Raw genomic sequence first — 19,283 nt, forward strand, 5'->3', positions numbered from 1 at the left:
CTAATTTGATTTGGAGACAGTGGAAAGAGAATAGCTAAAGCTGACTTCAGAGACTCCAACATAACCGGCCGTGAGAAATACGTTCAGCTGGCAAATAGAGGTGAAGAAATAAATCTCAGGGGAAAATGTCACAGCCAGGGTAGAGGGTTAAGGAGATTCTCAATGAGCCTTCTAAGGAAAGACTCTTGTGAGGAAACAGCAGTGTCAAGGACTAAGTCCACATTCAGAGTCAGCAGAAAGAAGCATAACCAGCAAGGAGATAGAGGAGTGACAGAGGCAAGTAAGCATTTAGATAGTGAAAGACAAGAAAAGCAACAATCAAGACTTAGAGGCGCAGAAAACAGCAAAGAGGTCAACAAGAACAAGGACTGATAAAATCCCGCTTTTTCCTAATAGAATTTAATTTCCCATAACATTGCTTGTTGGTTTAACAGTAGATAATACAGTGGAAGTCTTAAAACAAAATGAATATTCATTCCAACATTATTTCTAATCTTGAAATACTGGAAGTTGCATGTGTTAGCTAATTTTTAAAAGTTTTAAAATATATATATGTATACATATATATAATATACAAAATGACTCCAAGTATTTTTCTAGTTTCCAAATAAAGAGAAATTCAGACTTTGGTATTTTCACTAGACTACTAAAAATGTACCTATTTTGTCTGTTGGAGTTTTCAGTTTTTCTAAGATCTTTCTTCAAAACCAACCAGCCTTACAACTTAAGCAGTCTGCTTAACCTATGGATTCCCTTCACTTCTTGAACTCATTTTTTCCACAGTGATGTCACAGAGCTATGTTTTAAATATATGTCACAAATAAATGATTTTTTTCTAGACTCAGTCTAAACTAAACCATGCTAAAAATTCCTGCATTTCAAATATTTGTTTCAAAAAAAAATCTCTGTATTTCTTTCCTTTTCAGTATTTTAGCCTCTTGTTGTTTAGCCTAAAGGAATAAATTAATGTTGGTTATTTTGTATGTTTTCATTATTTTGTATGTTTCATTATTCCTATTTATGATATATTATAATACTGTCAAGTTTGTCATATATACTGTTTATCAAGTATAATGCTAAAATTTCCCTTTTCTTTAAATATATTTAGATTCCCTTGTCTTGAAAATTAATTTCATCTAATTTTTCGTCTAATTTTTTATTATGATGTTTAAAGCACTTGTATTCAAAATAATTTGTCAGTCACTGCAGACTGGATTTTCAAGTCTTTTTCAGAATAAAAGTGCAGGCAGAGTATGAACTTTGCCTAACACCCAAATTCCCACTTTCTCTTTAGATGCTCTTAAAACCTCAAACAGACATGAAGTCAGAACAACACATAAAATTCTCCCTTGCCTCTTGGTAAATAATAGAATAACTACATTTGTTGGGGGCCACTATGTGCCAGTCAATAGGCAAGGACTTTACATATACTATTTTGTTTAATCTTCACTACTTCTTAATAGAGTAGCTAACATCATTCTTACTTTACAGAAAATGCAGTTGGAACTCAAAGGGGTTAACAGGAGCTCAATTATACCTCTAGTAATTAACAGAATCTATATTCCACCTAGTGTTGCCTGACTTCAGAGTCCCTGCTCTCAATTATGCACATGCCCTCCTCTGTAAATCATTCTAAAATTTGAAAAATAGTTATAAATACTCAGTGTAAATATGTCTGAACATTGCTGTTGTTTTAAAGTATCAAATTATATTGATGGATAATATTAAAATGGAAACAATGATTAACCTGAATTCACCTAAGTAAATATTTTTAAATAAGCTGCATTAAAAATTATATAATTCACAGGGAACTATATTCAATGGCTTGTTGTAACCTGTAATAAAAAGGAATATGAAAAAGGATATATACATATAACTGAATCAGTATGCTATAAACCAGAAACTAATACAATATTGTAAATCAACTATACTTCAATTTTTTTAATTTTTTAAAAATTATATAGTTCATCAGATTCTCAAAGATGTAATTTAAATATCTGAACTAATTTTTCAAATTGCTTATTTAAAATAAAAAGTTTGCTCTGCCATCCAGTTGAGTAGATATTTTCATTATATTTCCTATAATTTATCCCCTCTGTGAAATGAGATCACAAAGCCACTTAAAGACTATCTGTGTCCTGCTTCAATCTGCATGATGTTGACACTCTGATAACATTTAACAATAAAGGGATTTAAACCACAGAAACAAGCAGAGAGGACTAACTAGCATTTAAACTAGAACAATAGTCCCAAAAGGCATTCAGCAGAAAATTAGTGCATGAGAATGGTTCAAGAAAAAAGGTGGAGTGGGCGGAAGGAGGATGGGATAAATTGGTGGCTTCAACTGAAGTATACAAGATACAACAAAAATTCCAAAGCAATATTCTAGACCAGGATGCAGTTTCAATAAAAATAATCAGGAATCAATTTTAGGACTTCAAAATATCCTTACCAATAAGAGAGATTTTTCTGCATGTCATCAATTCTAAGACTCAGTTCTTTTACCTTTTAACATTTCTGAAATTACATATGCCTTACATTTGATTTCATATCATAATGCTTGACTTTTTTTCTTAGTAGTCCATAAAATAAATGGTGCATTTACAATAGATAGTGTGGTAGCCAGCATCCAAGATGGCTCCCAGTGATCCCTACCTCCTGGAATTCAGAGCCTTGGAAAGACCCCTCCCGCACTGTCCTAGGGTGGTCTATGTAATCAATAGAATATAGCAAAAGTGACAGAATGTCAGTTTCAAGATTAGGTTATAAAAGACACTGTTGTTTTTGTCTTTGTATCTCTCTCTCATATCGCTCACTTTGGACTTTGAGGAAGTCAGCTGCTATGTCATGAACAATTCTGTGGAGACTCCACATGGCAAGGAACTGAGGCTTTTTGTTAACAGCCAGCAAGGAACTGAAGCCTCTTGCCAATAAGCTCATGAGTAAGCCATCTTAGAAGCAGATCTTCCAGCCCCAGAGAAAGTGTCAGGTGACTGCTGCCTGGCTGACACCTTCACTATCACCTCAAGACAGACCCTGAACTAGAATCACCTTATGTTGCTCCAGGCTTCCTGACCCTTAGACACTGTGTGTGTTAATAAATGTCTGTTGCTTGAAACTGCTAATTGGGGGAATAACTTGTTATGCAGCAACAGATAACTAATATAGATGGTCTCTTAAAGTCGATGAAATAGAATAAAGATTTGAGAGAGGGATTTACTTAGAGAGATTGTATGTCTACTCCCCATCATCACCAAAGAGAACTGAGAAGGATGGAGAGGTGCTTGTTCTTTACTGCACGTTTATGAAAGGGGTTTTAACAATATTAGTCAGAGAGCATAGTATGTGACCCCCGCAGCTGGGCACACAAAGTGAACCGGAGGGTGATTCTCACTTGAAAGAGCCATTAAGCATGAACCCACGCTTGGCTCCTCTGGCAGGAAAAAGAAGTGGCTTCCTTGGCTTGGCCTCCAGACTCCAAGTCTGTCAAGCCAAAAGATATGCTGAGACATTTGAAGGTGTAGATGAATTGCAGAAGTGGGCCACCTGAAAAAAAAAAAAAAAAAGTGGCCTGCAGCCAATTAAACTTGGCAAGAGGACCATCTAGAAGAGTGATAGGGGACAACAGAGTGAGTCTATCTAAAGTAGATCAGCAGAAAACCAAGGCTGAAAGGGAAGCTGCAGAAGGAAAAACAGAGCATCATTGCCTGTGTCAGAAAAGATGCAGGGAAGCTTCCAAAGCACCCAGGAGAGAAAGATCCAGCATGAGACGTCTGCCAGACTCAGAAAGCATGAAGCCATGCTATGGCAAGGTAAATAAAAAAAATCTCCTGTCCCCTTTCTCTCCCTCCCTCCCTCCTCCTGCTCCTACTGCAGGAAGATCTTACAAAAGCAGCTAGTGAGAGAGAGACAGAGACAGAGACAGAGAGAAAGAAAGAGACAGAGACAGAGAGAGTCAGAGAGAGATGGATGCTGCCAGGCAGCCAGTCCCAGCTTGGGGAGGGAAGAAGATTTTAATAACTGACCTAAGATGCTGTTTCCAACCAAAAGTAAATTAAAGATTTTACTACTGAGCGACCAGACAATCTAGCCTTGTCAAGTCTTTATCCAGGGGCTAGGGAAATACAACTACCCTGAAGAAAATTTAGAGACATGGTGAAAGACAAAAATAAATTTGCATTTGGATTGCACCCCCCATGTTGTGCTGGTCAAACATACCAGTTTCACACGTTTGGGAAATGTTGCATACTGCTGCTCCCCTTTACAGACACATAAAGAAACTGAAAAAGCCATCAGACAAGTTGCCTGCTTGGCTTTCTTTTGTCCTGTATATGGACCACACTTATTTGAGGACAGATCCCTTCCTGTTCACTTACAATCTATGTTCTGGAATTGGTTAGTTCTTTGCAATCACTTTGCCCAGTTCAGCCTAGGCTTCCCCACCTTTGAAACAGAGACAGTAATAGTACCTACCTCATATGTCCTTTGAGAGGATGAGGTAGGTCAATGTATATATAGTACTCAGCACATAATAAATAGTCTATAAATGCTGGGGAAGGAAAAAAATCTACCAAAAATTGATACTTAAGTTTTTTCATTTTTTAACTTGACCACTTTTTTAAGGAAAATATTAAAGCTGCATTAAATGAACAAATGTGGTTTCCAAGTCAATAAAAACTGTCTATGTCACCCTCATAACTGCAATTTAGAGCTGTGTTAGCAGCTCAGGGTCTTGTACCCTCTTAATCTTCTCTTGTTTCTCATAGTTGCCCTCTTTGAAGCTCCATTTATGTTCCCATGGATGAAAATTATCACTTCTTTGTATCATCAGAATATTCCTTCCTTTAAAGAGTAGGTGGACTTTGAACTACTGACAAACTGTCTTATTTATCTCTGAATCCATAGTACCTACCTAAGTCCTATTACATATCAGATGCCCAGGGAATAATTAAAGAAAATAAGGAAGGAGAGAGGAAAAGGTGGCAGAAGAGAAAGAGGGTTAAAATATTTTGCCTTGATATGTGAAAAACAAATTGCACAAAGTTCTCTAGTATATTTTGACAGTTTAAAGAGTTGAATTAATTTACATAAATATATCTCTTACTTCATATTTCTCTTTTGAATATGTTGGAAATTTTATACTCTAATTGTTATGTTAGTAATTACCCTAAAATATAAAATGGGTATTTATCTTAATATCTGATGATATAACACTTTTTCCCTCCTCATTTTAACTCAAGCTACACCTTCTCATCTTGAAAGCTTCTTTTTTCCAGTATTTTAATTCACCTTTACCTTTTTTACTCCACAAATTGGACATCATTATTGATGGTTAACATGCTCACTGGTTATTTAGAGTTTCATACATGTTTACCATTGTCTTTGCTCACCTTTTCTTCTCAGCTCTTCCTCCTAAGATGATTTTGCAGCTTCTCAAAGTAAATCTTCTAGCATTTCCTCTAATGAACACCTATTCTACAATTGTTCTTGAGAGAGTTTTACATGGCAGAGAATTCGAGATGAACAATAATTTTATCTCAGCTATTTAAAAGTTTTATTACAATGTCTTCTGGCTCCTACTGTTGCTATGAAGAAATTAACTAAGTCATCATCATGCAGCTTCTAAGATCTTCACTTGTCTTTGAGGCTTGGCAGTTGCACTAGGATAGATCTCAGTGTGGATTTACTTTTAAAGATTCTTCTAGGGATTCAGTGAGCCTCTAGAATTTGAGTTTCACACCCTTCATCATTTTTGTATAATCTTCACTATTATTTCTTTAAAATATTGCCTCATCTTCATTTTCTGTAGTCTCTGACACTGCAGTTAGATATATATTATGCCCTCTTACTCGGTCTTACACGTATCATGTACCTCTCTTTCATACTTTCCAATTTTATACCTCTCTTCTTCAGGGCATGTTACAGGTCACTATTTCCTTCCTTATCATGTCAAATCTGCTGTGTAAACAGTCCTTCAGGCTTCTCACAAATAATTATATGTATCATTTCCAGAAGCTCTTCTTGTTCTTTTTTAAAAATCTAATTGGTTCTTTTTGGCAGATTATTGTCTCCTATGGTATTTATGATAATATCCTGCATCTTCTTTAAAAATATTAAATATTCATACTTACATTTGGCATCTGATAAATTCCAATATTCAGCCTTTGTTGGTCTGATTATGTAGTTTGACATTTTTACTGGCTCTTGCTCATGGTTCTGCATGTATTTGATGATTTTTATTGTCAGCTCATATGCATAGGAATTTTCCCTGAGGGACTGCATTGAGGCCTGGGTTTATAATGAATGTCTTCAGAGAGATTTGCCTTTGATTTTGCTTGGGGCATAAAAACACTTGAAGCCGGAGAGTACTTTAGTTTTTAGCCAAAGGTTTTTCAATCCATAAATAGTATGGATTTGGGAAAATTTTTAAAAAACATGTTAGGGCAGGCCTCATGGAGACGTCTCAAGAGACATATTTTCCCCTGCTTTTCCCAGAGCCATGGTAGAGATAGACAAGAATCCCTACATCACCCTCCAGAAGGCCGGGTTTTTTCTGGTCCACCACTGAGGATGTGGAGGATCTAGCTTTATGGCCCAATCTTCCACCTTGCACAAGTCCCAAGACTAGTCTCCCATAACCCTTTCACAGCTCATTAAAGTGACTCTGACTGTCTCTTGCCCTCTGATGCATGCCTTCTTGTCATTTCTCCCATAATTTCCCTTATTTTCTTGATGACTCATCTAAATAACAATTTTTAAAATTTTTTTCCAGGACTTAGAGATGTTCTTTACAAGAAGAGTTACTCAAGACATCTGGTACACCATATCATCAGAAATAGAAGTCCCTGAATCTATAAATAATGATATATCTGGCACTTTTGCACAATATCAGACAGTGCTGAAGAAACTGTTCTCACTGAACTAAAATACCATCAACCAGACACCCTCCTTTTCTATTTTTGAATGGGGATGGCCTTCCTTCTGAACATGGTAGAACACAGTATGGAGGAGATGACAGATCGATAGATAAACACTTTCCTCATTTTTTTCACTAACAATTATAACTTGTCTCTCTGCCATGAAAAAGAGAAAAAGTATTATGTTTTCTCAAAAACAGAAATGGCATGTTTATCAGAGTCCTTCCACAATATAAAGCTAAAGAATTATTCTCAACAATATTTCATTACTTATTTTTCAATAAATTCTCTTCACAAAAGTTTTCTTCTTGCAGAAGGAGTACTAATAGTAACCAGGATGCAGCCCAGTACTACTATGTATGTACCAAACGATAAGGAAATGGCTGGGCATCATTCTTATCTCCAAATAGACTGTGGCTTCTTTTTCATTTGTCAGGATGCAAATTGAACCATCTCACTGCATTGATTCTATACATTAAAAAGTATTTATCAAGGCTTTTTATTTTGGGTTTTTGTTTTTGTTTTTGTTTTAGCTTTAGAGGACTTCCAAGAAGGGAACTACTATATGTGAATAATATTACGATTCAACAAGAATAAAAAACTCTTTTGTATGTTACCAGTATTTTTTTTTTTTTTGGAGGATTATCTGGGCCTGCCACTTGCTTTCTCACAGCACAATTGAACACATAATTACTATGTAAATTTGGATTTCCACATGCTTCCAGAGGAACAGAGATCATTTGGTATTAGAAATTTTAAAACATTAATCACTTGGAATATGGTACAGTTGACTTAATCTGTAAAATGAAGATAATTCTTATCTGCCTTGCATGGTCTAGTATTATAATTAATTACTTAATTTTTGGTAAATAATTTGAACATGAAAAGCATTATGTAAACAAAAGTAAGTACTGAGATTAAAACAGAAATTACAGAGCCATTCTGTAAAGAAGCACAGAGATATCTTTTCTGCTTATTATTCTGTTATTATTATTAGTATTATCATGTTTATTATTAGATCATCATCTAATAATTTCTAGGTTAAAAAGTGTAAGACAAAAAATAGATCTTTTTTCTTCAAGACCTGATACTTACATGGGTGTTTTCCTCTCTTCACAAAAGTAGCAATGAGCATGTCATTACCATTAAAATCTATAATTCCCTAAAACAAAACAAAACAAAACAAAAAGATGTAATTCCCTAATACAGTGATGTTAACCTGTTTAATAAAACATTGTTATTATGGCTCAGACCACTGAAATTTTGGGGAGGATTGGGAGAGTATTGAGAAGAAATAGTAACTCTCTTCTAAGAATTATTTGCTTAAAATAAAATAATAGAAAAAAGTCAGATATAATTTTAAAATCAATTCCCTAAACCAACAGAGAAAAAAATGCATTCTATTTTGATTACAGATGCCCTACTATGTACCCATGCGGATCCCTAGTCATATAAAGAATACTCAAGAAATAATTATTGATTGAAAATCCAACACTGCAGGAAGAGAGGGAAGAATAGAACAAGACTAAAACTAATCTCTGTTATTAAATACTTTAATGACTCCTCATTTTCCATGGCATAAAATGTAAATGTATCAGCATAGTACTAAAAATCTTCATTTTTCTACTGCCTAATTCTCAAAACTCAATCATTCTTTCCTTCAATCAATAGTTTTTAAACAATTATTTATTGAACATCTACTCAGTGCCAGACCCTTTGTAAAGTGCTGGGAATACAAAAAGAGGGCCAAGGAGAGAGACAGAACTCCTGACAGCACAGGGATTAGAATCTTGCAGGAGATACAAACAGTTGACTAAACAAATGGTTAATTATGTATACTCTGTAGCTGGCTGAGGGACTACAAAGGTTATTACAGGATGCAGCAAAGGTATATAACAGAGACCCAATCTGAGGGGTAGAAAAATTGCCCCTACAGAAGTGCCATTTGAGATAAGCTCTGAAGAACAAGCAATTACCCAGGCAAAGTTGCAGGGACATGAAGAGGGACAGGTGGGTGACAGTACCTGTGAAGGCTCTGAAGGCAACGAGGCCTGACACATTAGAGGAAAAGAAAGGAAGTGGCTAAAGATAGGGCTACAGGAGTAGGTGAGAGCCCAGATTACAGAAGACTTATAAACCAACTTGGCGCCTCATCTTAAGAGCATCAAGAAACCACTGAAGTATCTGAAACCTTGGGTGTGACATATTCACATGTGCCCTTCTTAAAAATCATTCTGGCTGTTGTATGAATAAAAAACTGACAAGGATGAGAATGAAAGCCAGGTTATTACCATTAGAAGGTTATTACAATGGCTTAGGATAGGAAATATGATAGGAAATAAAGAAAACAAAGGAGGAATGAAAGGAGGGAGTGTGAAAGGAAAGGAGGAAGGAAAGAGAAAAAAAAGTAAAAAAAGTTCTTAACTTCAAATGTCAAATAACAATCAAGAAAAAGTATTTTCTATCATATTAGGAAAAGAACTAATTCCAACCATCTATAGAGAACTTCTATAAATCAACAAAAGACTAACAACTAATTTTTTTAAATGAGCAAACAATGAACAGCTTACAGAAAAGGAAATACAAACATAAAAATGATGTAAAAACATGCTCATAACTAGAGAATTATAAGTCTAAAAATAACATTTTGAGATATTTTTCACCTATAGTGTTAATAACATCAGGGCCCAAGAAACTGCCAGTTTGGGAGTTAAAGAAATTTCGATGACAAAATAGTTAAATAGGGGTTTTACTCAAAATGTTATATACTGTTAATGGAAATTCACATTCCATTTTGGCATAAAAGACATTTAAAAACCCTCTGTAAAGAAATTATGTTTAATTTGGCTTAACCCAGTACTGCAGACTGAATCTTCAGAGAGCAAACTCTAAGTAGAGATTTGTATGTCTAAGAAGCTGACTGGGGACTGGTCGCCTTCCGAGAGCTGGAGCTGGTAACAGGAGGTGCCGTTACAGAGCTGCTCTCACTCTCGCAGCAGGGATGATAAGCTCCCAGAAGAGCCAGTCTAAGGGTGGCACTTAACCCTCAGATGCCAGAAAAGCATAATTACCATGACGGGCAGCAAGGACAAGATGGCCTGACTCACAGGGATCAATGGAGTCAGCAAATAAAACATAGGGTTCCTAGGAGGAAATAAACAGACAGACAATAAGGATAACCTCTAATTTATGTAATCAAAGGAGATCATGAGTGGATGAGCAGAAAGCTGAAGTCAGACCTCCAACAGGAAAGTCATGACCCTTTGTCCAATTTCCAGTTCAGAACCAATTCCCAGACCTAGAACTCATTCACTTAAGTAGAGGCTGGGACTACATTAGGAAGGATTGTAAAAGACTACAGAAAATGTATATAGCAGTAATTTCCCAATCTTACCCCCAAAGGACTACAGTAGTTCACTCAGTTAATGATATCCTGGGGAAAGAGAATTCCCAGATCTTTTGAGGGCTGTTGTACACAGGGTCTGAGTTGATGCTGATATCTGGTGTCATTATGGAAATGAGATAGTAAATGGAGTCCTGGCCAAATCTGTCTCATGTCTCATGATTTTCACTCACATGAGATGGACAAAAATATTAATTCATTGTCTTGACCTAGGGCTATAAACCTCCTGCTGCCTGTTACAATAAAGGCACCTGGACCATCTGGACATTCTATAGAGCGTCACATAAACTTACTATAATGATGATATCATACAGATCAGACCTGATTAGCAAGAAGCGGCAAGTATTCTGAGTGCCACAGTGAAATTAGTGTGTTCCAGAGGGTAGGAGATAAACCTTGCAAAGATTTAAGGGCCTATCTCATCAGTAAAACATTTAAGGGTCCAGTGACCCAGGTCACGCTCAACGATCCTCTTCAAATTAAAGAGCAAGTTATTCACCTTGCACATCTGAAAAAGAAGCACAGCACTGGGTAGGCCAATTTGGGATTTTAGCACAGCGTGTTCTGTTTGGAATATAACACCAACCCATTTATTGAGGGATGAGAAAGACTGCTAGATTGGAATTGGTCTCAGAGCAAAAACTAAGAAGGTCTTTAGTTTACAGAAGGTCCAAGCTGTGTAAAAGCAGCCCTTCATCTTGGGACAGATAACCTAGCAGATCTCATAGGAGAGGTACCTGCTAAAGAAAGACACCAAATAGAATTTCTGACAAGCCTTCATAGGGGAACTGCAGCACAGAGCCTCAGGCTTCTAGAATAAGAGCATGTCATCTGTAGCAGAGAATTAGGCACTGTTTACAAACAGCTTCTGGCATGTTCCTGGGCTCCAGTGAAGACTGAGTATCTGATCACAGGACACACAGTTGCAACTGCAGATGACGATCTGGATACGATCAGACCTATCCCATTGAGTCATAAGGTTAGGCTGGCTGAGACAGATACGGAGCTCAGAGGAAGACTCGCCAACCAACAGTAAAAGTACAGACAACTTCCAGCACTCAGCTCCTTAAGGGTCCGCCTCAGCAGCAGAGAGACACTTAACCCCAGGTTATACCTTTCCCAGTGCCCACATCAAGTGACTGAGAGAGACAAGGAAGCTAAGGCCTGGCTCTTCCAGCCTATTGCAAGACACTCCAACAGTCACCAGTTGCTGCAGAGCTCCCAATCAGGTCGTCCAATGCCTTGGTGGACCTGGATGAAATTTGACTTCTTCCTGTGCCCAGTCTTGCCTCCTTCTACTTCCTTTCACAACTATTGATTCTTTAAAAACATCTTGTACCTCAAATTTTTCCTAGAGTCCACTTCCAGAGAACCAACTCTGAAAATACATATAAAATGGAAGTGATGTAGCTATCAGGTTCAGAGGGCACAAGAAAGTTGCACAAACACGTGGTACAGATTTCCATGTCATTCACCACTGCGGTACCAAGGCCTCACCCTCAGCTCACATCTGGGACCAAATTATGGCTTGAGTGGAGGTGGCTTTCCCCATGACCAGCTGGCGAAGAACAAAAACTAAACTTAGTTCACAGACAGGTCAGTTCAGTATGTTGGTACAAGCTGATAAAGGTCAGTTGGTGGTCTACAGCGCCACTCAAGTTGACTCTAAAAGAGAGTAGTGAGAGGAAACCCCTCCAACAGGGAGAGATCTGGGCAGCGCATCTGGCCATCCATTTTGCATGGAGAGAGAAGTGTCCAAGGGAAGAATACATACAGTTTCTGTGAGGCAAACTGCTTAGCTGGTTGATCAGAGACCTGAAAGTAGCAATATTGGTAAATCATGGATGAGAATATCTGGAGAATGGCTGGATAAAGAAGCTGTGGTATATGAATACAATGGAATATTACTTAGCCATAAAAAAGAATAAAATAATGCCACTTGCAGCAGCATGGATGCACTTGGAGACTGTCATTCTAAGTGAAGTAAGCCAGAAAGAGAAGGACAAATACCATATGATGTCATTTATATGTGAAATCTAAAAAAAAAGGACACAAATGAACTTAGTTACAAAACAGAGTCAGACTCAGAAACTCAAATATAGAAAACAAATTTATGGTTACCAAAGAGGAAAGGGGATGAGAAGAGATAAATTGGGAGCTCGAGATTTGCCGATACTAACTACTATATACAAAATAGATAAACAACAAGATTCTACTGCATAGCAGAGGGAACTATATTCAATACCTTATAGTAATCTATAATGAAAAAGAATATGAAAATGCATATATGTATGTATATTTATGACTGAAACATTATGCTGTACACCTGAAACTGACACAACATTATAAACTGACTACACCTCAGTTTTGAAAACAAATGAGTATCTGGGAAAGAGGCATGTAGAAGGACTTATGGGACTCGGCACAAAGATCTCTATTCCACATCAATACCCACTAGAGTGTATCTACTGCAGAAATGCTCAGAAATGAAGTGGATAGGATGACTCTGCTGCTAGGATGTCACCTAGCTTCTGTAGTTGGCCAAATCAGTGCTGGCACCATGGGTACATGAACAGAGAGGACACAGTGGCAAAGAATAAGGCTATTCATTCATGACCCCAACAGCACAGGCTCCCAAGGCTGTTCTAGCTACCATCACTGTGGACTACTCAACATGTTAGCAACAGAGACAGATGCCAAGCTTCCAATACAGAACCATCCCTCACAGACACCAGTCAACCTAGTGATGTGAAACTGATTGTATCAGGTCCCTTCCTCCTATAAAAGGGCAATGATTTATTTCAATCAGAACTGACAAGTACTCCTGTTATGAGTTGAGATCCCTCATAACATTGCCTCAAGTCAATGGACACAATTTATGGCAAAGGAGGTTTAGTAGTGAGACCATGATAATAAAATCCACTGGTCTAACACATACCATACCATCCAAAGCTGCTGAGCTGATAGAATAGTGGAGTCACTTCTTGAAGATGCAGCTAAGGGCCAGTTTGAAGAAGACGCCCTGTGAGGACAGAACACTGGCCTTCAGGATACAGTATACTCACTGAACCAATACCCTTTATTTGGTGCTGTATCTCCAAAATGTAGAATATATGGGAACAAAGGAGTACAAACAGGAGTTTTCCTGCTTACAGTCACTCCAATAACCCCCTCGAGGAATGTCTGTTCCTATCCTTGAATCTTTAGGCTCTGTGGGAATAGACATCCTGACTCTCAGTAGGTACTCGCTCCCACCAGGGGATACATTAAGAGTCCCACTGAACTTCAAGCTATAGTGGCTGCCTGGTCACTGTGCTCCTTGTTCCAGCAGACTAGCAAAGAGAAGTTAATATACTGGCAGAGATGATAACCCTGGTCATCATGAGGCTAAGCGACTATTGCTACATAGTGGGGACACATAGAATATGACTGACACTCAGATAATCTGCAGGACATCTCTTAGTATTCCTATGCCAGTTTCAACACTAAGTGAGTTAATTTAGGAACACTGGTCTGATGAAGACAAAATAATCAGGGGCTTAAACTTTTCAGGACTGAGAGTCTTGATCACTCCAGCAGGCAGGCCACCTTAAACTGGAGAAGTGCTAACCAGCAGGGACAGAAAATAGAATGGAAGGTAAAAGCAGAAGATAATGAGTATCAGATATGATCTTAGGATTGACTGTAACAACAGAGGCTGTAGTTTTTCCTACTCATCCTTCTCTTGCAGGTTTTCCAAAACTTGTAACCAGTCAGAATCTTGGGGAAGCAACACTTGGACAGAGTAAGCCTGAATGTGAGAAACAAGTGGATTTCATCAGTGCAAGAGGAAGACTATATCAGACACCGCTGATGCCCCATCCAGATCCCTTTACTCCATTGGTGCCCCCATCCCTCAGCTGGTGTAATTGCTGTTCCTGGGTCACATTTGCTCCTTTTCCTTGAGAACTTCCCTTTGGCAACAGGAGCTTTATCCTTTCTAGAACGTTAGGTACCCCAGAAATCACAGCTGCAGCCAGACCTCAACTAGTAACTGCCTGATACAGGAATACAAAAGGCTGGACTCCTTTACTCAAAGTAGGACTAGCCTTTTGATGCAATTAATATTCCAGAACTCCCCATAGGATTAGGTTGAAGCTAGGCTTTATCTGAGAGCACATTCTGGCTTAGTTTTTCCCTTCTCCTATCCTGATTCCTTCACCACCTTTCTTCCAAGAGCATTCTTACAATAAATCACTTGTGTAAGAATCCCCATCTCAAGTTCTGCTTCTAGGAGACCCAAACCAAGTCACTGTGCCTCAGTTTCCTCACCCATACCTACTACTATTATCCCTTTGTTACAGAGAAGGAAATTGAGGTGTAATCATACAATGCTTTTAAAAAATGCTTAGAATACATTACTTGCAATAGCCAAGACATGGAAACATCCTAAATGTCCATCAACAGATGACTGGATAAAGAAGAGGTGGTATATTTATACAATGGAATACTACTCAGCCATAAAAACCGACAACATAATGCCATTTGCAGCAACATGGATGCTCCTGGAGAATGTCATTCTAAGTGAAGTAAGCCAGAAAGAGAAAGAAAAATACCATATGAGATCATTCATATGTGGAATCTAAAAAACAAACAAACAAATAAACAAAGCATAAATACAAAACAGAAATAGACTCACAGACATAGAATACAAACTTGTGGTTGCCAAGGGGGCAGGGGGTGGGAAGAGAGAGACTGGGATTTCATAATGGTAGAATCGATAAACAAGATTATACTGTATAGCACAGGGAAATATATACAAGATCTTTAGGTAGCTCACAGAGAAAAAAATGTGACAATGAATATATATATGTTCATATATAACTGAAAAATTGTGCTCTAGACTGGAATTTGACATAACATTGTAAAATGATTATAAATCAATAAAAAATGTTTGAAAAATGCTTACAATATGTCTGACACATTAAATACTCAGTAAGTGTTAGCTATTACTAATATTACACTCTGCAAACTTTTTGAAAAAACAATCTGCACTTGCAAAATTTAGTTTGCTGCATTATGACTAATTAGAGTTATAATCCCCTATCACGCTCAAAGAAAGAAATTATCTATCTTATTGTTTTCTCATTGAGAGAGATTCAAATATTGATCATCCACAGGTCTTCTACATTATGCAATACAGACCTATCTCCAAGTATTAGCTGTGATATTTGTGTCCCATTTATCTAACATTTATTTATATGTAAGGGGCCCAAACTAATCAAAGGCAAAGATTCCTTCTGATTCACAAACTTTCAACAAACTCAATTTTGTCTTAAATAGTGGTGGTTTAGGTATATATATAATCTGGAAATGAGATAAATATACAGTGAGAACAAAAATAAGCCAAAAAAAATTTTTTAATGTTGTCTACCTAATCCTAAGAAATAAATCTCAGTATTTAAAAATAGTTATCTTAGAAATCGTACTTCAAAATTAAAGTTTTTTGCTTTTTGGGGGGTGTTAATTAGGTTTATTTATGTATTTACTTATTCTTTTAATGGAGGTACTGGAGATTGAACCCAGGACCTCATACATCCTAAGCATGCATTCTAACACTGAGCTATATCCTCTCCTGAAAACTAAATATTTTTCCTTCACTCATGACAAATCTATCATTTATCCAACCTGTGTAATAAACTACTTCAAATCAGAGTAACTTAAAATAACACCCAACTTTTTTTTTGTTTATGATTTAGTGGACCAACAGTTTGTGCTGGGTTGAGATAGGTGGTTCTTCTGCTGGTCTCAAATGGAATTACTCTATGGCTACAGGAATAGGTAGGCTCGACTGGTGTCAGTTTATTTGGGTTGCTATACCAAAATATCATAGGCTGGGTGAGTTGAACAACATGCGTTTCTCATAGTTCTGGAGGCTGGAAGTCTAAGAACGGGACACCTGCAGATGTGGTGTCTGGTGAGAGCTTGCTTCCCCATTCCTGGATGAGCTATCCTCTCACTGTGTACTCACACAGCAGAAGAGGCAAAGGATCTCTCTGGAGCCTCTTTAAAAGGGCACCAATCTCATTCATGAGGGTTCCACCCTCATGACCTAATATCCTCCTAAAGGCCCCACCTCCAAATACCATTATATTGAGTATTAGGATTTAACATATGAATTTGGTGGGGGACACAAAATTTAGTCTACAACAACTGGGCTGGGTGGGCTAATGTGGCTTTTCTCATGTCTGGTGATTGGTATGGACTACTGGGTCTCTATACCTGGTCTCTCATTCTCAAAAAGCCTTCACATGTTAGTCAAAGAGTTTCAAAAAGATAAGAATGAAAGCTCACAGCTTCTTGTTGCCAAAGCACAGAAGACCACAGCATCACTTCACCTTTCATTAGGCAAAGCTTAAAAGCCAGCCCAGACTCCAGCAGGAGTTGGAAAGATTAGGAGAATGGACTATATCTCTTAGAAGAAATGGCAAGCCCTATTACAGCGGGGAAAGAAGACTGTTCAGCTATCTTTGCAAGAAGGTAGGGGAAGAATCTGATCAGTATCTTTGCAAACAACCATTCACCATAGGCTCTACGCAGCTATTTTACACATATTCACTATGTTATTTATCCTCATAATAATGGTGTAGGGAAAAGGTTTTCAGTCCTGCCTCACAAATGCAGAAATTCTGGATCAGGTTTGGGTTCTTACATTTGTTTCTGGGTTATTTTATTAGACTCTCCTCTAGCCTACCCATATGTTACAATAAAATTTACCATTTTTTACATGAATCACTTTAAAAGTAGAAATAGACTAATAAGATACTAACTACTATATATAAAATAGATAAACAACAAGGTCCTACTGTATAGCACAGTGGAACGATATTCAATACCTTGTAGTAACTTATGGTGAAAAAGAATATGAAAATAAATATATGTATGTTCATGTATGACTGAAGCATTGTGCTGGACACCAGAAATTGACACAACATTGTAAACTGCCTATACTTCAATAAATATATGTATATATATTTTTTTAAAGATGGAATCTTGGTGTCATCTAAATTAGTGCTTTTCCAATTGAAGTTCATGACATATTAATGAGCAATGAAATCAATTTAGGGAGCTACTACTAGTATTTCTTAAATAGAGTAGAAACTATCTGTAATGCCAGCTCTGTACCCACAGGCTATGACTAGAGCACAGATATTTAATAATGTAGTCCCACCAGCTCCTGTCAACCAGAAAAGCCTAGCTCTTCGCTAGTTCCTTTTGCTCCATCTGTTAGATTAGCTACAGAGATTCAATGCTTATTGGATTACATCTTTCTAAAGCCCAATTTTTGGGGTCAGGTCCTGATAATTATTGGCTTATTTGGTTAATAGTATCTATTTGGCTATAATTTTACTTACTAAGCTGAGCCAAATTCAACTAGTATTAGAAACAAAGTCTTCTTAAAGTCAGCACAACATTACCTAAGAGTGATGTGATTTTACATCACATCAGAGTCAGTATCTAATACCAAACTTAGTGACAAGATTTAAACCAAATTTTTTTCCTAAGGGAGATAAAATATCTTGCTTAAAATTTCTGTACAGAAGCTAAAATCAACTTTCCTTTTTCTTTACCTTTCAAGATGAAATAATCTCTTGGAAAACTTGAAGAAATGTCCTATTCAAGTAAGGAGCTGGGGAGTTCATTAGTCTCTTCTATCATCTAAAGAGAGACAGACACAGAATTACAGCATTCTTCCCTGGAGTTTGCACTTTTGGCAATCTCAGTCACTTTGAGCAAAATCAGATCTTGGATATAAGTATAAAAGGCCCTGACATGGCCTAGATGGCCAAAATAAAAGTCGCAAAGTCTGGGTGCTCAAATGCTTTCAGTTTTATTAAAATAGTTTTTACCCATTATACAATTTTATTGATTTTTCCAATCATAGCACACTTAGGGCATAAAATTACTAAGAGAAGTTGCAGTTAGAAATAAGCATAGTGAGAGCAACAGAAATGGTAGCTAACAATCCACTGAGTCGAGAGATTGGAAAACTATGAAAACTCTGATAAGAGGACACCAAAAGCATAGCAGTGTATTGTCATTTAGCATAAGCACTGATGAAGCCATTTCTGATGTTATGTTGAATTGTACTTTCCTTAAAATTTCATTTTCCAACTGTTTTGTTCCTGATACGTAGAAATAAAATTTAGTTTTATAAACTGACTTTGTATCTAACAACCTAGCTAAATTCACTTATTAATTCTAAAATGTATCTGTAGTCTTCTGGGTTTCTTATGCATCCAGTCATGACATCTGTGCATAATGACTATTTTATTTCTTTCTTCCCAATACTTACACCATTTTTTTCCTGCCTTATTCTCTGACTAGACCTTCACACTAAAAAAGTTAAGTAAAAATGATAATAGAGAACATCTCCTTGTCTCCTTCTTTATGTCAGGGGGAAAGCTTTCAATATCTCACCATTACAAATGGTGTTTGCCACAATCTTCATATATATATATATTAACATATGAATTTGGTGGGGGACACAAAATTTAGTCTACAACAACTAGGCCACACACATATATATTCTTCATAATATATATTCTTTATTAAATTAGTGAAGTTCCCCTCACTTCAGTTTGCCAAGAGTTTTTTTAAACCATGGTTGGGTGTTAAATATTATCAAATGCTTTTTCCCTTTTACTTAGACAATTATGTGACTTTTCTCTTTTATTCTGATATCGTGGAGAAACACATCAATTGATATTTCAGATACTAAACTCCCTTTGCATTTCAGGAATAAATCAAGGTAAATTGTGATGTATTATCTTTTTTTAGATTCCTAGATTCTGTTTGCTAGTTTATCTAAGATTTTTTGCATCTTTGTCTATGAGAGAAATTGGCCTGTAATTTTCCTTTACTGTTATGTCCTTGTCAATTTTATATCAAACATTGATGATGATGATGAGATTGTAGAAGAA

General features: G+C 36.9%; 1 protein-coding gene across 18 annotated transcripts in view; it reads right to left on the bottom strand.

The window, feature by feature from the left end:
• MAPK10 (mitogen-activated protein kinase 10) overlaps positions 1–19,283 on the bottom strand; it is a 441,650-nt gene that overhangs the window by 313,806 nt on the left and 108,561 nt on the right. For 10 of the 18 annotated variants that reach the window (XM_045524995.2, XM_074346774.1, XM_074346830.1 and 7 more), the window contains one exon: positions 8,013–8,079. The exons of 3 other annotated variants lie outside the window; for them this stretch is intronic. The gene's annotated coding sequence lies outside the window, so the exon portion shown is untranslated. Of the gene's footprint in view, positions 1–3,394; positions 3,547–8,012; positions 8,080–17,930; positions 18,019–19,283 lie in introns of all 18 variants that reach the window. 5 more of the 18 variants (XM_074346840.1, XM_074346819.1, XM_074346805.1 and 2 more) reach the window with 3 other exon arrangements.

The sequence above is a fragment of the Camelus bactrianus genome, chromosome 2 (genome assembly GCF_048773025.1).
Source record: "Camelus bactrianus isolate YW-2024 breed Bactrian camel chromosome 2, ASM4877302v1, whole genome shotgun sequence".
Lineage (NCBI taxonomy): Eukaryota > Metazoa > Chordata > Mammalia > Artiodactyla > Camelidae > Camelus > Camelus bactrianus.